General features: G+C 34.1%; 1 long non-coding RNA gene across 3 annotated transcripts in view; it reads left to right on the top strand.

Annotated features, from left to right (window-relative positions):
- The window catches only part of LOC117975866 (uncharacterized), a 172,056-nt gene that overhangs the window by 99,939 nt on the left and 52,019 nt on the right, over positions 1-20,098 (top strand). For all 3 annotated transcript variants that reach the window (XR_010109774.1, XR_010109775.1, XR_010109773.1), the window contains exons 7-9: positions 3,099-3,230; positions 4,739-5,000; positions 19,374-19,533. This is a non-coding gene — a long non-coding RNA (uncharacterized LOC117975866). The remainder of the gene's footprint in view (positions 1-3,098; positions 3,231-4,738; positions 5,001-19,373; positions 19,534-20,098) is intronic.

Below are 20,098 nucleotides of genomic sequence, written 5' to 3'. Positions count from 1 at the left end.
ATTTTCCGGCCTTCATAAAATTTTGAGAAATTGGGTACTGTAAAATAGGAAGAAAGCATAGAATAAAGTTTATTGTTATTAAATTAAACATGTAATGGAGCAACGTAGATCAAGCCCAGTTCAATATTATAACATTTACAAGCATTTTGAAACAGCAAAATCAATTACCATGTGAAATCTAACTTATTTAGTAGGATTATCTTGTTTTTCCTGCTTAGTTACTTTAATTATTTTATGCTAATGTTCCAAGATTTTCCTTTCTAGATAAAGTAAATTTTTCAGCTATCTTGTAGTAACCTTTCAAAACTTCAAATGTTTCTAGTATGCTTTTAAAAAGTAAAAAAAAAGCAAAAGTATTGAGTTTTTATAAAAAAGACATATTTTGGTTTAAAATAGCAAAATAAAGAAAATAGTGAATTAGAAAACCATGGATGATGCCTTTTTTTACTCAAGTTGATTGTAATATTTTAACTAAATTTTATATTGTCTTTGTGAGTAGGTAAAAGGACAAGACAGCTTGATACTAATAATTGTCCTCCCTCTCACTCCAGTGAAAAGTTGACTGTTTTCTATACAATTGCATAATGAAATTGAAGTTGATTAAGAACCTTATATTGGCATAGCATGTATCTACATTTTATAATAAGAATAAAGCTTTCAGTCTAGGTGTGAGTCTAATATACCTTTTTGTTAGCTGAAACTATGGACAAATTTCCTGAGCCTCTCCAGGAATTAATAAAGGTAACCTTCAAGACAGGCTGTTGTAAGGCTTAAGTATGGTAATTCTGTGTTTTGGCACTTATCACAGTCAGTCTCATCAAGCCCTTAAATGATAGCTATTGTCATTTTATTAACATTATTAAACGCCAACTTTTATGAATTCACATTAATTGTTTAGGTATGAGGATACATACAGTCAACAAAGATATAACTAAAACAACAAAAAAAGCATTCAGGTTTAAAATCAAAGACTACTCTGAAAACATTTGTAGTAGAAATAATTATTTTATTTTGACTTTTACTTAAAATGCAAACATCCAAACATTTACCATTTAGGAATACAACTATAAATAATGTTAGTAAATTTCTTGTTATTGGCAAAAAGCTTGCATCTGCAGATTATTGAATATCAAAACAGAAATTGAGTTTATCATCAAAATGCTTAATGTCATAACTGCCTTTCTCTGATGCATGTTTCATAAAGCTAAATCACTTAGTTTTGTATAGTTTCTACCTGTGGAAGAGGAACTTCCTCTTGCTCAGCTGTATAACAAGTCAGCCAAAGATAGCTATATTGACAGCTGGAAATCAAGTCAATTTCTCTGATCTATACTCTGATTTTAGGAAGTGGCCTCTTCAATTATTTCTTACGAATAGAATTTCCTTTGTGGACTGAGGCAATCCTTGACTTAGTTTCCAGATCAGATATGTCTTGTTTTACTACTCCTGTTAAATGCTGGAATTGTGTTCTGTAATTTTAGTACTAATCCCAGCCAGTCCTTCAGAGTGCCCCCATGAACTTCCTTGATGATTTGCTTTTGTCGAATTTTGAAAATTAGGAGACATTTTCCTCACAGTTTTTATTTTACGTTCGTGTCTTTATCCTTTTCTCTTGCCTAAAGAACATCATGTTTCTGATAACATGCCATGCTCTGAAATACCTTTGTCATCTGAAGTCCCTTCTCTGATGCCTTTTCATTCTCAACACCAGCACATACCCAGTTCTATCCCTGTGTTTTAGTCAGATATAGTGGAAACAAATAAACACTGTACTCCATTCCAGCCTTGAAAGAAGAAGCAAATTGTTTGCTCTGTCAAAGTGGTGCAAAAAAAATAAAATAAAAAAAAAAAATCCCAGTGTGTGCTAAGTCAACAGTAGTCACCCTAGGCCAATCAGTGACTTTGCATGTGAGGTAAATTTGTGTGCTCTGGGGGAAAAGTAGAAGAAGATATTTGAGGTCTAAGACACTTGAAATGATAAGAAAGGCAAGCTATTTCAAACGGCATGGCACAGATGCAGTCAGGAGAGGGGATAGTACATCTGCAGCATTGTCTTTAGAACAGGACTCTCCTGGGTTTATGTAAAACCATCATTAGTCACCTGCTGTGTGATCTCCCTCAACTGCCCTGACAGATTACTCACTCATCTGTAAAAATGAGAGTAAAAAGCTATCCCATTGAGGGTAAGGGTTAAAAATAAAAATACTTATTTAAAGACCTGCAACAACATAGTAGGAACATGAAATATCAGTGATAATGATGATAATAGTAATACTACTGTGTTTTAATTTAGGATCTTTAAGATGGAGAGCATCCTTTCAATGATTAGGAGAGACACAACATGAAAATAGCTTATTATTTACAGATCTTGAGGGGTATAGACATGTCTGGAGGCCACACACATGAGGGTTAAAGAGCAGGTGGAGAGACAGAGAGAAAGAGACCATGGATCAATGTCTTTATTGGGATCTAGGACATTATTCAAACAGATTTCCTATGGGAAGTTTTGCTTGGTAGGTTTAAAGCAAGCAGACACAAAGTCTCAGAGGTAACATTGTGACTGGAAAATGGTCACAGTTGCATATCTGCACAGTCCATATGGGATGTGGAGATTAGCAGGGCCAGTCAAGTAGGCTATATCTAGCTGTCGCTTAGGGAAGTGGTCACAACTGGGAAGTTGTTTAAGGCAGATATCTGGATTGATTACACCGGGGAACTGAGAGTTGGTGTAGGACTAGAAACTGTTTCAAGAGTGACTAAGCTTTACTTCTGGTATAAAAAATGTAAACATATTCAAAATGGATACCAAGGCAACATAAAATTATAAGAATTCACTATACATTGGCATAATCATTGTATTGGTATCAGCTGAAAATCTCTTACTTACCCAGACAGTCTCCCTCCTGCCATGTTTCCTTCCATATTTACCCCTCAAGACATATATTGTCAATTTACGTAGTTTTACTCTCTAAGTTTGCCTTTGAACATCAACCAAATTCCTACACACAAATGTTGGTGTAACTGTAATGGGTATCTTTTTTTTTTTTTCAGGACTCTTACCCTCTAGTAACGTACTTGCCATTCCTTACCTTCTTTAGCAATTTCTCCAAACAGAGCAAGTGACCAGTCACCACAGCAGCCTCAAGCCCCAAATTTCAAAATTTTCCGTGGAAAATTAAGGTTGCTATTTGAAACAAAGAGAATGAAGCCAAGCAAAGTAAATAACAAAAGTGAGTATGCTCTGGATATGAAAATTTTAAAGCAATGTTACTAAAGTTGTAATAATGGCCCATAGAAGAAGTATGCATAAACACACACCATGTCATTTGACATTTAGTTCTTTGCAAAGTGATTTGATGTTTCAGGGCTTAAAAATATTGTGTAATCTATTTAATATTTATATAGCAATTTATATTTGTTACAATCTTACACGACTTTTATTACTTTGTGATTTATACTTGCCCAGTGTGCAAACTACTTCCCACATATTAAGGGAGAGCTTTTGAAACTGATCACTTTTTCAGCCTCAATAAGTTGTCATGTTATAAATTACAGTAAGATTAAACACTCATTAGTTCAGTAACCTGTTCAAGTCCAGTGTAAGCTAATGCAGCCTAAAGGAAATAGACCAGCATCCTTAGACATGGCATTGATCTCTCTGCTTTATTGAGTTGATGCTCCTTTCAATGACAGTATTTGATTCTATAATTGAGACTTCCAATAAGAATCCATAAGAATTTAAGAAAATTTAGCTACTTAAATATTCAATAAATTCAAATATCCTGAAAAACCTACATTGTTCAAAGCAGGATCAATGATTTTGAATTATCAGAAATTCATCTAAGTTTCAAGAATATGTTTTGAATTTGATTGGCTCAATTCAGAGTTATTAAGCTAGTGTTCAATACTAGGTTCAAAGTGGTATACAGCAAACAATGAAAGGGATAGGGCATCTGTAATGTGTAACTGACATTTCCTGTATCCCTTTTTCTATTTACAGTATAATCAAGATACCAGATAAATCTGGGTTTTGAATAAATAAGACAGGTATAAACTAACCAAGAGCATCCTGGAGCTGACATTTGCTTGCACTGTGTCACTAGAACTAAGCTGTGAATCATAATGCTTCATATTGCTTCAACATTTAATATGAAATTACAGAGCAAGGCAATAAGTAGGGCTGAATAATTTTAATGCAGTATATTACTTGGTTGCATACCCTAACTCAACGTTTTAAGTTAAAGACAATCTTTAGGCCAGACACAGTTGTTCACGCCTGTAATCCCAGCACTTTGGGAGGCTGAGGCGGGCGGATCACCTGAGGTCAGGAGTTTAAGACCAGCCTGGCCAACATGACGAAACCCCATCTTTAGTCAAAATACAAAAATTAGCCAGGCGTCATGGAGCCTGTACTCCCAGCTACTCAGGAGGCTGAGACAGGAGAAACATTTGAATCAGGAGCTGGAGGTTGCAGTGAGCCGAGATCACGTCACTGCACTCCGGTCTAGGGGACGCAGCAAGACTCTGTCTCAAAAAAATGAAAAAAAATCTTGAAAGCCTGCTGATAGTTAAAATTCTGTTGATTTAAGTAACCACATATTAATTGTTCTTCAATAGAAATAATTTTTATTTATGAAACTTTGTTTTATGTGTAGATACTAACTTTATTAATAATAATGCTCCTCACTTTCATATATGCTACATCACTGACCAATTTTAACTGTTTTCTCTTTTCCAGAAATCACAGGAGAAACCAAAGATGTTTTGGCATCAACTAAACTTGGATTGTAACATTGACTCTGCCACTTTCTAGTTGTAATGAGCTTCAATTTTTGTCTTCTTATAAAATGAGGATAATATTCCACACTTCACAGAGTTATTGTAAGAATCCATTTAAGTAAATGAAGTAACTGACATGAAAACTGATTATGTAACTTGCCTAAAGTCTTCCAACTAGGAATGATGCTGCATATATTTAAATCTCTGTCTGTGACACTAAGGTAAGTGATTTTGAACTACATCTTGTTGGTATTGGAAACAGTGCACAGTAAACTGTTATGTACTCAACCTTTATTTCTGCACGGAACCTTGCACACTGCTTCTATTAAATATACACAGTTATAAATCTTATGCATTTAAAGTTTCTGTCATGGTGTGTAAATCTCCTACTCTGAATACTAAGGTAGAGAAGAAAGGTGCTCCTTCAGGTTCAAGAAGATTATACAAACCAGTTCTAAGAAAGAGCCAGCCCTTCTTACCATGTAGTCATTTTAAAATAGATCGACAAATTATTTAATAATCCTCCACCCTTCTAAAGGTGGAGCCTGATTTCCCTTACCTTAAACAAGTACTATACTTACTAATTTGCTTCTAATGAATGAAATATGGTGGAGGTGATTATGTGTGATTTCTGAGACTAGATCATGAAAGAAACTGCCTTATCCTGTTCTTTCTCTTAGACTGCTTGCTCTGGGGAAAATCTGTTGTCATGTCATGTGAACCCTCAAGCAGCCCTAAAGAAAGGTCCACATGGCAAAGAATTGAGTTCTTCTGCCAGCAGCCAGCAAGGAAATGAAACCCTGTGCCAATAGCCACATAAGGGGACAATCTTGAGTGAACCTTTCAGTCCCAATCAAGCCTTTAGGTGATGGCAACTCAGGCCAACAGCTTGATAGCAACATTATGAAAGAATCTGAACCAGAATCACCTGACTAATCGATGCTTAAATTAATGACTCACAGAAAATGTTAGATAATAAATGTTTAGCGTTATAATCCACAAAGTGTTAGGGTAATTTGTTTTGAAGCAATAGATAGATCATGCACTACTGCTCTAAAGGATGCACAAAGAAACATGTCCAAGACTTCTGCCTTTTTTTTGAGACTGAGTCTCACTCTGTTGCCCCAGCTAGAGTGCAGTGGCGCGATCTCGGCTCACTGGACCCTCCACCTCCCGGGTTCAAGCGATTCTCCTGCCTCAGCCTGTGCTACAGCTGGGACTACAGGCGTGTGCCACGATGCCCAGCTAATTTTTTTGCAGTTTTAGTACGGATGGGGTTTCACCATGTTAGCTAGGATAGTCTCAATCTCCTGATCTCGTGATCTGCCCGCCTTGGCCTCCCAAAGTGCTGGGATTAAAGGCTTGAGCCACCACGCCCGGCCCCTTTTTTTAAAAAGCAAAAGGACATTCTGCTAATTTTTTTTGAGACATTTATTACAAAACAAATCAATTTGCACAAATCTAGTAGGTGAGTTCAGTTGGAATAAAGGAGTATAATTTATCTAAGCAACAAATTTGAAGTTTGTGTGCCATGATATTCCTTTGAGTATCAGATTATCATATAAGGTAAAACCCTGTAGAACTTTTTAGGCAAAATGGGAGAAACATGAGCATTAGTAAATTTTTAAAATTCTTCTAGTATCCCAAGGGAATTATATTCTCCTGGTGACAGTAGATCTAAATTAAGACTCGCAATCATGACTTCAACGTTGATGCAGATCATAAAATCACAGAAAGGAAACTTTCATCAGAACTCAGTCAAAAATAATGCAATACTTAAGCAGACTCCAAGTGCTTGGGGAGTGAACATCAGCTTTATAGATGCGCATACAGCTCCCACAAACTTCAGAATCCTCTCATAGAGGGCAAGTTGCTGATGCATTACAGAATGCTTCTGGCTGGCACTCTGTTTAAACAACCTCAAGTGATGCGTAGCTGTTGGTGCTCTCTTCCAAGTTGGAATCTAGTCTTTTAAGCTTAGATTTCCAGCTTCATTTCTGGAAGAAACAGAATAGTTCTCTCTTTAATTCACTTAACATTTTGTCTTAGTTTATGAGATATTTTCAAGAGGAAGAAATCATAGAATAAAATAGATATTTAATAATAGGCATTAGTATTAGTATTATTAATAATACAAAGCATTTTATGATAATGATAGAACTTTAACACCCTTTGTTCTCAGCACATTTTACCTATCCCAGGTCTATTCTCCTGTCACTGAAAACACACCTATGTAGTCCTATCACATATTCTGGGCACATTGTAGGTACTGATAGGACTTATTGAAGGAAAAATATATATATAACTTCCAATAGATGAAACGCTAATTGGTATGTTATACTTCTTTGGTGAAAGGCATTGTCCTCTTTGATCTACTGTATAATGAGATTTATTTGGAGCATCAAAGCTTTCCATAAAAACTGAAAAAATGTTTTGAACAGTAACATAAGCATCAAATTATTGTGACTTCTTAGGGAAGTGCAGAAAGATGGAGCAGCATCACACTTTTTGAAATAAGCAGATCATCTTCTTAAATAAAAGGCTAGTGTTTTGAGGACAACATGTTTTGGAATAGATCATTTCAATTATTGATTTTTGATGTATTATTAAGACCTGGCGTCTTCTTTTTAAGGTTAAGAAATGATTTTCTCTTTTAAATCTACGTTCCCACTAGCCTGTTTAATGCTTTTCTAACACTGATATTAATGGAATAATATAACTACCATAATTTCACATTTTCATTTCTTTAAGAGAAAAATCTCTCAGAATATCTCTTATGGTTCATGCTTTAATAATGATGTCAGTTATAATACTACAGGGGAACCATCATTTCTTCAATATGAACAGGAAAATTAGAGCTTAAGAGCCAAGACTAGAGTGATGGCCTAAAGGCAAAACACCAAGACTGCCTTTAATTCAGGATGTAGATCTACCTATAACCAAATAAGTAGACCTCTCATATTACTAAATAGTCTAATTTAGTACAGTAGAGAACTAAACTTAATTTTGTACACAAAGCTCACTAAACTAATAAAGAATATATGCATTTTTCTGGGCTTCCCTCTTGCATTTCTTTCTTAGGACTTTGCATAATGGTTGTTAGTTACTGAGGACTAAGTCTTCTAAATAATAAAGGCAACCTAACTTTAAAAAGCCCATTTTAATGGCTTTCCTTTGAGAGTGGTCCACAGTGAATTCTAGTCACTTGTAGTCATAGCTCCATCCTCTGTAACCCTTTCTTGATACAGTGAACTGCAAATGAGAATACGATCTGAAAGTTTGTGTTTTGTACATACAAATACTTATATAGGTTTTATGCAGCTGTGTAAGCACACACATACATACACACACACACACACACACACATACTGTATTAGGTATAGCTTTTCTTGAGGGATCATAATGGAAGTTGCAAACTCTTATCCTTCCAAATGGTTGACATTTCAAATTATTGACAGAGGGACAGAGAAGGCATGAGGGGGCACTGTGCCATCACCTTGGGTAGGTTTGAATTAAAATCAATAGAACTTCAACAGGTGCTGACTGTACCAGGAGAGGATGTAGGCAGCTCTTATCACTGCTTTACATCACACTGTAGAACAATAAGCACTTTTCCTTACTGCTGCCTCAAGGCAGTAGATAATTTTTTAAAATACATGTTTGGTGCTGTGAAAGAAAAATAGAATCTTAGGATCTTCACAGCACTAGGCACTCCATTAGTTGGGACTCTGTCCCTACATCGAGGTGCCTCTGCCTAGGTAGTGCACCCAAGTCTCTGGCAGCCTCCATCTTTCAAAATATAGATGCAGATAGCCATGGTCCCACTGCTAGTATACTCTGTGTGCCATCAGTGATGGCACTGCATGTGCGCTGCAGAGGTTTAGCAGCTGTGCCCTCTGAAAGGGCAGTCACCATAGCCCTCTCCACACCTGGGCCCACTGGAGCCACACTTGGTGTGAGTGAGGAGTGCTGCCCTGGAATGTCAGGAGCAAAGCATGGAAATTATTCTATCCCCTAGGCCCTTGTACTCTGGGCCTGTGATGCAAAGGTCAGCTCTAATAATCTCCAAAATGCCTCTGGGCTCATTCTTCTATTGCATTTATGAATAGCACCTGGCTTCTGTTGACATGGAAAATTCACAGAAATAACCTTATTAAATAGTAGCTTGGACACATCCTTGTTGTCTTTTGAAAAAGATTTCTCATATTTTTCTTATATGGATAAATTGAGAGTTTTCCAAAATGCTAAGCTCTGCTTCCCTTTGGATTAAAAATGTAACATTTAAGCATTATATTCTTTTAGCATTTTACTTTAAGCACTCAAGAGAAGTCAAGTTGCACTTTCAAGATTTTACTAAGAAATAGCTTCAGCTAAATATCTAATTTCATTACTCACAAGTTCTACCTTCCACAGAACACTAGGACACAAACAGAATATAGCTAAGTTCTTTGCCACATTATAAGAATTTCCTTTTCCTATTTGTGTTTCCAATAACACATTTCTCATTTTTGTCAGAGACTTCATCATAATGGCCTTTATCCTTCATGTTTATAATAGCATTCTGTTCGGGATTACTTAGGTATTCTCTGAAAATTGAGGCTTTCTGTCTGAGCCCTCACTAGTATCACCCTTAACAGTCTGTTCATAGCAACATAAACTTTTTCTACACTGCAGTTCAAAACTCATCCAGTCTCTACCCATTATCCACTTCCAAAGACTTCACATTCTAGATGTTTGTTATAGCACCACCTCCCTTTTTCAATACTGATTTTTTTTTTTTTTTTGGTCATAGTCTGTTTAGGCAGTTATAACAAAATGTCATGGACTGGGTATCTTATAAGCAACTCTTATTTTTCACAGTTCTAGGGTTTGGAAAGCCCAAAATCAAAGTACTGGCAGATTCAGTACCTAGTAAGGGCCCATCTCATAAATAGATGATTCATCCTGGGATATCTTTTACAAGGGCACTAATTTCATCTATGAGAGCTCTAACTTCATGACCTAAATACTTCCCAAAGGTCCTGCTTCCTAGCACCATTACATTAGTGATTGGGTTCCCATCAAATCTCGGTGGGGCAGGGTACAAATATTCAGACCATATTATTTACTATGCCAGTGCCAGAACTAGTAAAACAATGATACCATTTTAACTGTCTAAAAGTGAGGAAATATCTGTCTTTCATAATTGTTTTTTATAGCTACATTTTTATAATATGTGATGAACTAACATGAAGCAACAAATGTGATTATAAAGCAACATGAAAATCAGTTAGAATACAATATTTTAGTGCATGAAATCTTATTTTTATTAATATTTTGACTACATAAAATATATTTTCACATTTATAGAATGAGGAAATATGAAAAAGAATAAAAATAATTTTGTTACATAAAAGGCATCCAAATTGGAAAAGAGGAAGTCAATTTACCTTTGTTTGCTGATGACATAACTGTCTACCTAGAAAACACTAAAGACTCCTCCAAAGACTCCTAGACTTAAATGATTTCAGTAAAATTTCAGGATACAAAATCAACATACCAAAATCAGAAGCATTTCTAAACACCAGTTACATTTAAGCTGAGAATCAAATTAAGAACTCAATCCCATTTATAACAGCCACTAAAAATATAAAATACCTAGACATACATTTAACCAAGGAAGTGAAAGATGTCTACAAAGAGAACTACAAAACATTTATAAAAGAAATTGTAGATGACATGAACAAATACAAAAACACACCATGCTTACAGATTGCAAGAATCAATATTGTTAAAGTGACAATAAAGCGCAAAGAGATCTACAGATTCAATGCAATTTCTATAAAATTACCGAGTAATTTTTCATAGAAATAGAAAAGATAATGCTATAGCTCATAGCCAAAATAATCCTAAGTAATTAGAACAAATCCAGAGGCATCTAATTACCTGACCTCAAATTATAATACAAGGCTATAGTAAATAAAACAGCATCATACTGATAACAAAACTAGACATACAGATCAATGAAACAGAAAAAAAAGACCCAGAAATAAAGCTACATACCTTAAACCAACTAATCTTTGACAAAAATAGACAATGGAAAGAGGACACCCTATTCAGTTAATGGTGCTGGGAAAATTAGCTAGCCATATGCAGAAGGATGAAATTGGACCCCCTCATCTCTCATCATACACAAAGGCATTTCCTCATCAAAAATTAACTCAGGATGGATAAAGACTTAATCATAAGACCCTGAAACTATAAAAGTCCTAGAAGAAAACCTAGGAAAGACTCTTCTGGATTGGCCTAGGCAAATAATTTATGACAAAGACCCCAAAAGTAAATGCAACAAAACAAAAAATTGGGCTTTAAACTAAAAAGCTTCTGGAGAGCAAAAGAAATAATCAATAGTATAAACAAACCACCTACAGAATGAGAGAAAATATTTGCAAATTATGCCTCTAGAAAAGTCTAGTATTAAGAATCTATGAGGAACTCAAACAACTCAACATAAAGAAAACAAACAACTCCATTAAAATCTAGGCAAAGGACATGAACAGATATTTTTCAGAAGAAGACATACTGTGGGCAACAGACACATGAAAAAATGCTCCACATAAATAATCATCAGAGAGATGCAAATTAAAACCACAATGATATATATTCTAACACTACTCAGAATGGCTATCATTAAAAAGTCAAAAACAACAGATGTTGGCATGGACTTAGAATAGAACATTTTTACACTATTGGTGGGATTGCAAATTACAACCTCTATGGAAAATAGTACAGAGATTTTTCAAATAACTAAAAATAGAACTACCACTCAACCCAGCAATCCCATTACTGGGTATCTACCCAAACAAAATAAATAATTATATTAAAAAAGATAAATGTGCTGTTACATTTATCACAGCACTGTTCACAATAACAATGTCATGAAACCAATCTAAGTGTCCATTAATGGTTGATTGGATTAAAAATGTGGTACATATATACCATGAAATATTATGCAGTCATAAAAAAGAATAAAATCTTGTCCTCTGCAGTGAAATAAATGCAGCAGGAGGCCACCATTCTGAGTAAAATAACTCCCAAACAGAAAATCAAATACTACATGTTCTCACTTACGTATTAGAGCTAAACAAAGGATACCTATGGACATAAATATGGAAATAATATACACTGGAAACTCCAAAAGGGAAAAGGGTAAGAGGGAGTTAAGAGTTGAAAAATTACCTGCCAGGTACAAAGTTCACTATTTGGATGTGGGTTACACTAGAGGCCTACCCACTATGATGCGATATACCCATATAACAAACATGTGCCTGTACCCTCTGAATATAAAATTTTAAAAATAATAATTTTATTAAAAATATTACAGATGATTCATTTTTATCCTCTAAAATTGTTTTTAATATAGTTGATATACTATCTTTCTAAAAAATGTCTAATATACCAGGAAAACTGATGGGAAGAAGCAGTATTTGTGATGAGCTTATTAAGTTTAGAAGATAAACTTATAACAAGCCAGCTTTCCACAGCAAATGGTTCTTGGGTAAGTGTCGTGCCCTTGTCTCCTTCTTTGGATTTTTGCCACACTAAGACTCAATAGAAGCTATAAGTTTTGAACCTGGCCAATTGCTTAGTTCCTTTTAACTTTGCTCATTTAAACAGAAACTACATTCCGTAATGAATATATTTTTGCTACATCCTTCCGGTAGGAACTTGTTGGGCAAACAACATTAACAGGTTTGGAGTTTTGTTTTGAAGTACTGCGATTTGCTTAATATATTCCTATAAATTATCTCAGTTTAACATTAGGATTCTGTATTTCCCTAATTTTGGAAGGATTGACAGAATTCAAAGCTAGTCTTCAGAGTTAAGATAGTCACACACTCTATGTCTTCGGGAACTTTTTTCTTTCTATGTATTTGTTCTTTCAGGAAATTTCAATATAATTATAGCATTCAGAGGTAGTGCACAAGGTTTTAGGCTATTGCTCAGCTCTCAGGGGTTCTTTGAAGAAGTAAATTAGTCACAGTTGCATGTCCCTTCAGAAACATTGTTCTTGTGTATGTATTCAGATTTATAATTGAATATTTGAAAAACAAATAAGTGTTTTATTAAGCCAATACCTTTGATGTTTTCTAGCAGCCCACATGAAGGAGAAAAAATTTAGTTCTGTCACAGTTTCCAATAAACCTAGCGATGAATTGTGGTACCATGATAAATACTATCAAGTACTAGGTATCCAGACATAGTGGAGATTTAACACTGTATTCCTGAAATAAGGATATTTGAAGTATGACCATCACAACAGTATTTTATATTATTTTTAGCTACTGCACTTAGATTTTTCTTTTTTGTATTAATTTTATTGATACCTATTAAATATACATAGTTTGGGGATACATGTGATAATTTAATACATTCATATAATATGTAAAGATTAAATTAGTGTACTTAGGAAGTCAATTACAATAATTATTTGTTTTCTTCTTTATGTAAGAACTGTCTTAATTCTTCTCTTCTGGCTATTTTGAAGTGCACAATAGATTCTTGTAAACTATAGTCACCCCACTGATTTATCAAACACTGCCTTATTTTTTCTATCAAACTATATTTGTACCCATTAATCAACCTCTCTTCATTTCCCCCTCTCTTTCTTGCTCTCTGGTAGCCACATATTTACTCTCTACATTCATGAGATCCACTTTTCTTTTAGCTCAAATATGAATGAGAAAATGCAATATTTGTCCTTCTGTGTTTGACTTATTTCACTTAATGTAATAGCTTCCAGCATTCATGTTTCTGCTAATGACAGGATTGCATTTTTATTTGTGGCTGAGTAATATTTCAGTATGTACACATATCACATTTTCTTTATTCATTCATTCCTTGATGGGCACTTAGGTTGATTCCTCATTTTGGCTGTTGTGCATAGGGCTACAGTAAACATGAGAGTGCAGATATCTCTTCAATATATTTCTTTTCTTTCTTTAGGTTATACTAGTAGTGGAATTGCTGGATCATATAGTAGTTCTATTTGTAGTTTGTGAGGAACCTCCATACTGTTCTTCATAGTGGCTGTACTAATTTACATTTCTACCAACAATGTATGTGTGTTCCCCTTTCTCTGTGTCCTCACCAGCTTCTGTTACTGTGTGCCTTCTTATAAAGCCCATTTTAACTGGGGATAGATGATATCTCATTGTAGATTTGATTTTCATTTCTGTGATGACTAGTGATGTTGAACACTTTTTCATATACCTGTTTGTCATTTGTATGTCTTCTTTTGAGAAATGTCTATTCGGATGTTTTGACCATTTTAAAATCAGATCATTATTATTACATTTTGCTATTGAGTTATTTCAGCTTCTTATATAATCTGGTTGTTAATCACTTGTCAGGCAGATAGTTTACAAATATTTTCTCCCATTCTCTGGGTTGTCTCTTCACTTTGCTGATTGTTTCCTTCGCTTCCAGAAGTTTTTTAGCTTGATATAATCCCATTTGTCTGTTTTTGCTTTGGTTGTCTGTGCTTTTGAGGTCTTAACACCCCACCCCAAAAAAAAAAACAAGAATAAAAAGGTACCCTAACCAGTGTCCTAGAGCACTTCTTCGATATCTGTGATTTATTTAGAAACTCAATATACACCTTGTTTAAACCCTTTCTCAGTCACTCAGACTTCTTTTTTTATTGGATAGAAGCGATAACAATTCAGTGATAATTGACTAGATTGATTACCCTATACACCAAATTCAAGTAAAATAAATATATTAATTACTTGTTGAATAATCATCTCCAATGTGAGCTGATAGATATTCACCAAAAGTGAGGTGTGTTTCAGGGTATCATGAACTCCGATTTTTGACCTTTTACTATTCTACACTTTGATTCAATGATTTGTATGATTGCATTAAAACTACTTCAAAATATTGCATATATGAATAATATAATTATGACTATAATAGATAGCAAAATTGAAAACAAAGCTGTATTTGCTGGTGAAAGAGAAGAGATTAATATAATAAATTAAATTTAATGAAGACAAACATAATATGAATGAAAGAGACAGCATTCATTAAACACTATTAGATGTGAAACACGATACTGAGACTTTTTACACAGGTTATCTTATTTAATTCTCACTGCAACCCTGGGATATGGAATGTGTATTACTATTATCCATGTTTGATGGATTTGGAAGTCAAAGGATGAAGTACCTTTCTCAAAGTCACAAATTCAGGTTTTTAATGTAGTATAATTTCAGAATATGTAATCTGCTTTGTACGATAGTGCCCTCCTAAAAGCATATGCTGTCGCCTAAGTAACCAATAAGACTATAATAATAAGATGAAAGATAATGGTTAGGTAATAGTACACATAAAAATGACTTAGGACTTTAAAGAACAGTGAATAAAATGTTAGTAAATGGTGATAACTCTAGCATCAAAAATTAAAGTGATCTTAGATAGCAACTAACTAGAACTAAAATTCAATTGGGGCCACAGCTAGCACATTAGAACACTTCTGTGAGAATTCAGAAAAAAAAAAAAAAGAAGAAGAAGAAGAAGAAAGTGCTGCTCCAGGCAGGTCCAGTCACAAAAGAGACCTCTACTTGATAGACCAATGAGGATAAAGTGCCCCCTCCAGCAGACCGACTAGAAAGACACCCTTACTCTAGGGTGAGAACCAGAGCCAAAGCTTGAAGAGATAATCAATGATCATTTGCTCCATTTTAACCCTCACTATGTAATGCTAAATAGTTTTTCCCATATTCGTATTGATTGAATTTGATATTTAGTGTGGATAGACATCTAATTTAACTTTTTATTTAAGAATATCCATTTTTTTCAGTCCATAACATTTGTTAACTAGTTTATCCTTTCCCTAAAAATCCACAACAGGTGATATAATTTATGATCCAAACTGACAGTTTTGAGAGTGCTAATTGCTAAATTAAGTCAAGGCAACTGATCTAAGCTAGATGAAAAAGAAAACTAGGATAAATGGTTACTCTACTTTTGGATCAGAGACTATGTATATTACTCCTTTAGTTTATTTGTGCTTGCAATGATTTCTCCCTCTCTGAATTAGTAATGCCTAAGTGTTCCACAAGAGGGAACCAAAACAGTGAAGTACTACATTCATAGGAGAAACTGAAAGAAAGAACCTCAAAATGCCTAAGGAGCTGACTGATAAAGGTGTTTCTCTCCCAAAACCATTCAATAATGACTGCAGGAGATGGGTCTTTCTAAAAGTGTAATAACAGTACAAGACTTCAAGGAACATACAAAACTAAGAAAACGTGACATTGCCAAAGAAACATGGTAATTCTCCAGTAACTAACCACAAAGAAATGGAGATCTATGAACTTCCTGACAAAGAATTTTAAGCAATTTTTTGAAGGAAGCTTAGTGAGCTACGAGAGAACACAGACAATTCATTGAAATCAGGAAGATAACACATAAACAAAATCAGAAGTTCAAGTTGTGCTTCTATCCATTAAATACAAACTGCCAGAAAAAGTATTTAAGAAAACAATACCATTTACAGTAACATAAAAAATACTTAGGAATATATTTAATCAAGGAAGTAAAAGTTCTATACACTGAAAATTATGACATTGTTAAAAGATATTGAATAAGAAACAAATAAATGGAAAGATATCTCCTGTCTATGGATTGGGAAAATTAATATTGTTAAAATAGCTATAGTACTAAAGCAATCTACAGATTTAATGCAAATCCTATCAAAATTTCACTGGCATTTTTCATACAAAGAGAAAAAAATTATAAAATTTTTATATGAAAACACAAAAAACACAAAGTAGCTAATACAATCTTAAGAAAGAAGAAAAAGGTGGAAGCATCACACTTTCTGATTTCAAATTGTAAGTCTTATTAATCAAAACAGTATGATACTAACATAAAAATAGGCATATATGCATACATATATACATATACGTGTGTGCATATATATGTGTGTGTGTTCTTACACATATATATGTACTGGTATATGTACTGGTATAAAAATAGACACATATGCATACATGTATACATATACATATACATGTATGTGTGTGTGTGTGTGTATATATATATACTGGTATAGTCTATTCTAAAATAGAGAGCCCAGAAATAAACCGACACATATGCAGTCAATCATCGCCAACGAAGATGCCAAGAATACACAAAGGGAAAAGGAGGATCTCTTCAATAAATGGAAAAACCAGATATTCATATGCAAAGGAATGAAATTGGATCTTTACCTTACACCATATACAAAAATCAACTCAATATGAATTAAACACTTAAATGTAAGACTTGCATTGATAAAACTCCCAGGAGAAAAACACAAGGAAAATGTTCATAATCTTTGAAATGATTTTTGTGATATAACATCAAAAGCATAGAAAATACAAGCAAAAATGAGAACATGCGACTACATCACATTAAATCTTTCAAACAGCAAGAAAAAAATCAACAATGACAAGGCCACTTCCAGAATGAAAGAAAATATTTACAAATCATATATATATATATGAATTAATGCCCAAAATACACTCAATAGCAAAATACCAAATAACCTGATTAAAAATATAGGCAAGGGACCTGAACAGACATTTTTCCAAAGAAGACATACAAATGGCCAACAGATACATGAAAAGGTGTCCAGTATCAATATTCATGACAGAAATGTAAATCTAAACTTCAATGAGCTATTACCTCACTCCTCTTAGGATGGCCATTATCAAAAATTCAATACATAAATAAAGTTGATGAGCATGTGGAGAAAAGGGAACTCTTACATATTGTTGGTTGGAATATAAATTATTAAAGCCAGTACAGAAAAAAGTATGAAGGTTCCTCACAAAATTAAAAATAGAACTATTATATGATCCAGTGGTCTTGCTACTGGGTACATAGCCAAAGGACATAAGATCACCATCTTGAAGAGATATCTGCACTCTCAACTTTATTGCACCATTAATTTACTGTATAAGTCAAGTTATGAAAACAATCTAAGTGCCCATACACGATGGGACTTAGCATGGTTGTGACATAATTTAACAATGTATATGTATATAAAATAACGACATTGTACACCTTAAATACACACAATTTTTGTCAATCATACCTTAATAAAACTGGAAAAGTATACCAATAGCTATTAAAATTTAATAGTTTTCCTCATTTATTAAACTTTTTTATAGAAGCAAAGAGTATGTGATATTTTAACATGTCATTTATAGAAAAAATTAAAATAGGACACATCCAATGTTTATTTGGTTGCCTACAAAGATCACAGTTACATTAGAGAAAATAAAAGCATCCAAAAATCACAACAAAAACAAGAAAATCTGACAGAATGGAATTAATTTTGTATGCACCTAATGTTCTACCAACTTCAACCCAAAGCCGGTAGACAACTGTTGGCATCTGTTAACCAGTTTGTTATGGCTTCAGTCTTAAGTGGCTAGGCACCATTCAATTCATTATGTTACCTTTAATTAATCCAAAAAGCCAGTGAGATAAAAAAATCACTGCATAAAATATTCTCCATATCACATTTGCCATTTCATAGATAATACTTTTTTTTTCCTTTGCCTATGGAGGTGAACTCATTTAATTTAAAAAAAAAGCCCTAAGATGACCAAATTTTTAAATGACTGACAATATTAATTCTGCTTTGGTATGTCAGCTACAATTGACTTCTGTTTTGGTAACTGGATTACAGTTGATTTCTTCGACTGTGACATGCAGTATATACAATTATTTACAACAGAAATTGTAAAATGAAGGTACCCCTTTATTATATTTATAACAATTTTATTTAAATTCAGGCAAATTTTACTTTATTGTGCTTTACTTTATTGAACTTTGCAAATACTGTAATTTTTACAAATTAAAGATTTGTGGCAACCCTGCATAGAGCATGTATATCAGCACCATTTTTCCAACAGCATGCACTCACTTCAGGCCTCTGTTTCACATTTTAATAATTCTCATAGTATATTCAAATTTTTCACTATTATTATATATGTAATGATGATCTGTGATCAGTGATCTTTGATGATAGTATTGAAATAATTTGAGGGCATCACGAACAATACCCATATGAGATGGAGAACTCAGCTGATAAATACTGTGTGTGTTCTGACTCTTCCACTGACCAGCCCTAATGCCATTTCTCCATTGTCTTCAAGCCTTGCTATTCCTTGAGACACACAATGTTGAAATTATGCCAATTATTTACCCCACAGTGGTCTCTAAGTGTGTAAGTGAAAGGAAGAGTCACACATATTTCTTTAAATCAAAAGCTAGAAATGATTAAGCTTAGTGAGGAAAACATTGTCAAAAAACAAGATAGGCAGACAGCTAGGCCTTTTGCATCAAACAGTCAGCCATGCTTTGAATGCGAAGAAAACCTTCATGAAGAAAATGCTAATTTAGTGAACACCCAAATGATAAGAAAGTGAAACAGCCTTATTGCTGATATGGAGAAAGTTTGAGTGGTCTGTATAGAAGATCAAACCAGCCAAAACCTTCTATTAAACCGAAGTCTAATCTAGAGCATAACCCTAACTCTCTTTAATTCTGTGAAGGCTGAGAGAAGTGAGAAAGCTGTAGAAGAAAAAATTGAAGCAAGCAGATGTTGCTCCGTGAGGTTTAAGTAAAGAGACCACCATATCCATAACATAAAAATGCAAGGCAAAGCAGCAAGTGTTGGGGTAGAAGCTGAAGTGAGTTATCAAGAAGATCTAGGTAAGATAACTGATGAAGGTAACTACACCCAACAACAGGTTTTCAATGAAGAAAAAATAGCCTTATGTTGGCAGAAGATGCCATCTAGGTCTATTGGTAGGGAGGAGAAACCAATGTCTAGCTTCAAAACGTCAAAGGACAGGCTGACATTCTTCTTAGGGGCTCAGCCAGCTGGTGAATTTAAGCTGAATTCAATGTTTATTTACCATTTCAAAAAGCCTAGGGCTATTAAGAATTATATGAAATCTATTCTGCCTGTGATCTATAAATGGGACAACAAAGCCTGGATGACAGCACGGTTTACTGTATATTTTAAGCCCATTCTCAAAACCTAATGCTCAAAAAGAAAACAAAGTGATCTCTTTCAAAATATTACTGCTCGGTGACAAAGTACGTAATTACCCCAGGGGTCTGATGCAGATGTACAAGGAGATGAATGTTGTTTTCATGCATTCTAACACAATATATATTCTGTAGCACACACATCAAGAAGTAATTCTGACTTTCAAGTCTTATAATTTAATAAATAAATTTTGCAAGGCTGGATAGATGATCAAAGCAGCCA

Source organism: Pan paniscus, chromosome 15 (genome assembly GCF_029289425.2).
Source record: "Pan paniscus chromosome 15, NHGRI_mPanPan1-v2.0_pri, whole genome shotgun sequence".
Classification (NCBI taxonomy): Eukaryota; Metazoa; Chordata; class Mammalia; order Primates; family Hominidae; genus Pan; species Pan paniscus.
Note: the sequence above shows the minus strand (reverse complement) of the source record. Positions and strands in the feature narration are given on the sequence as shown.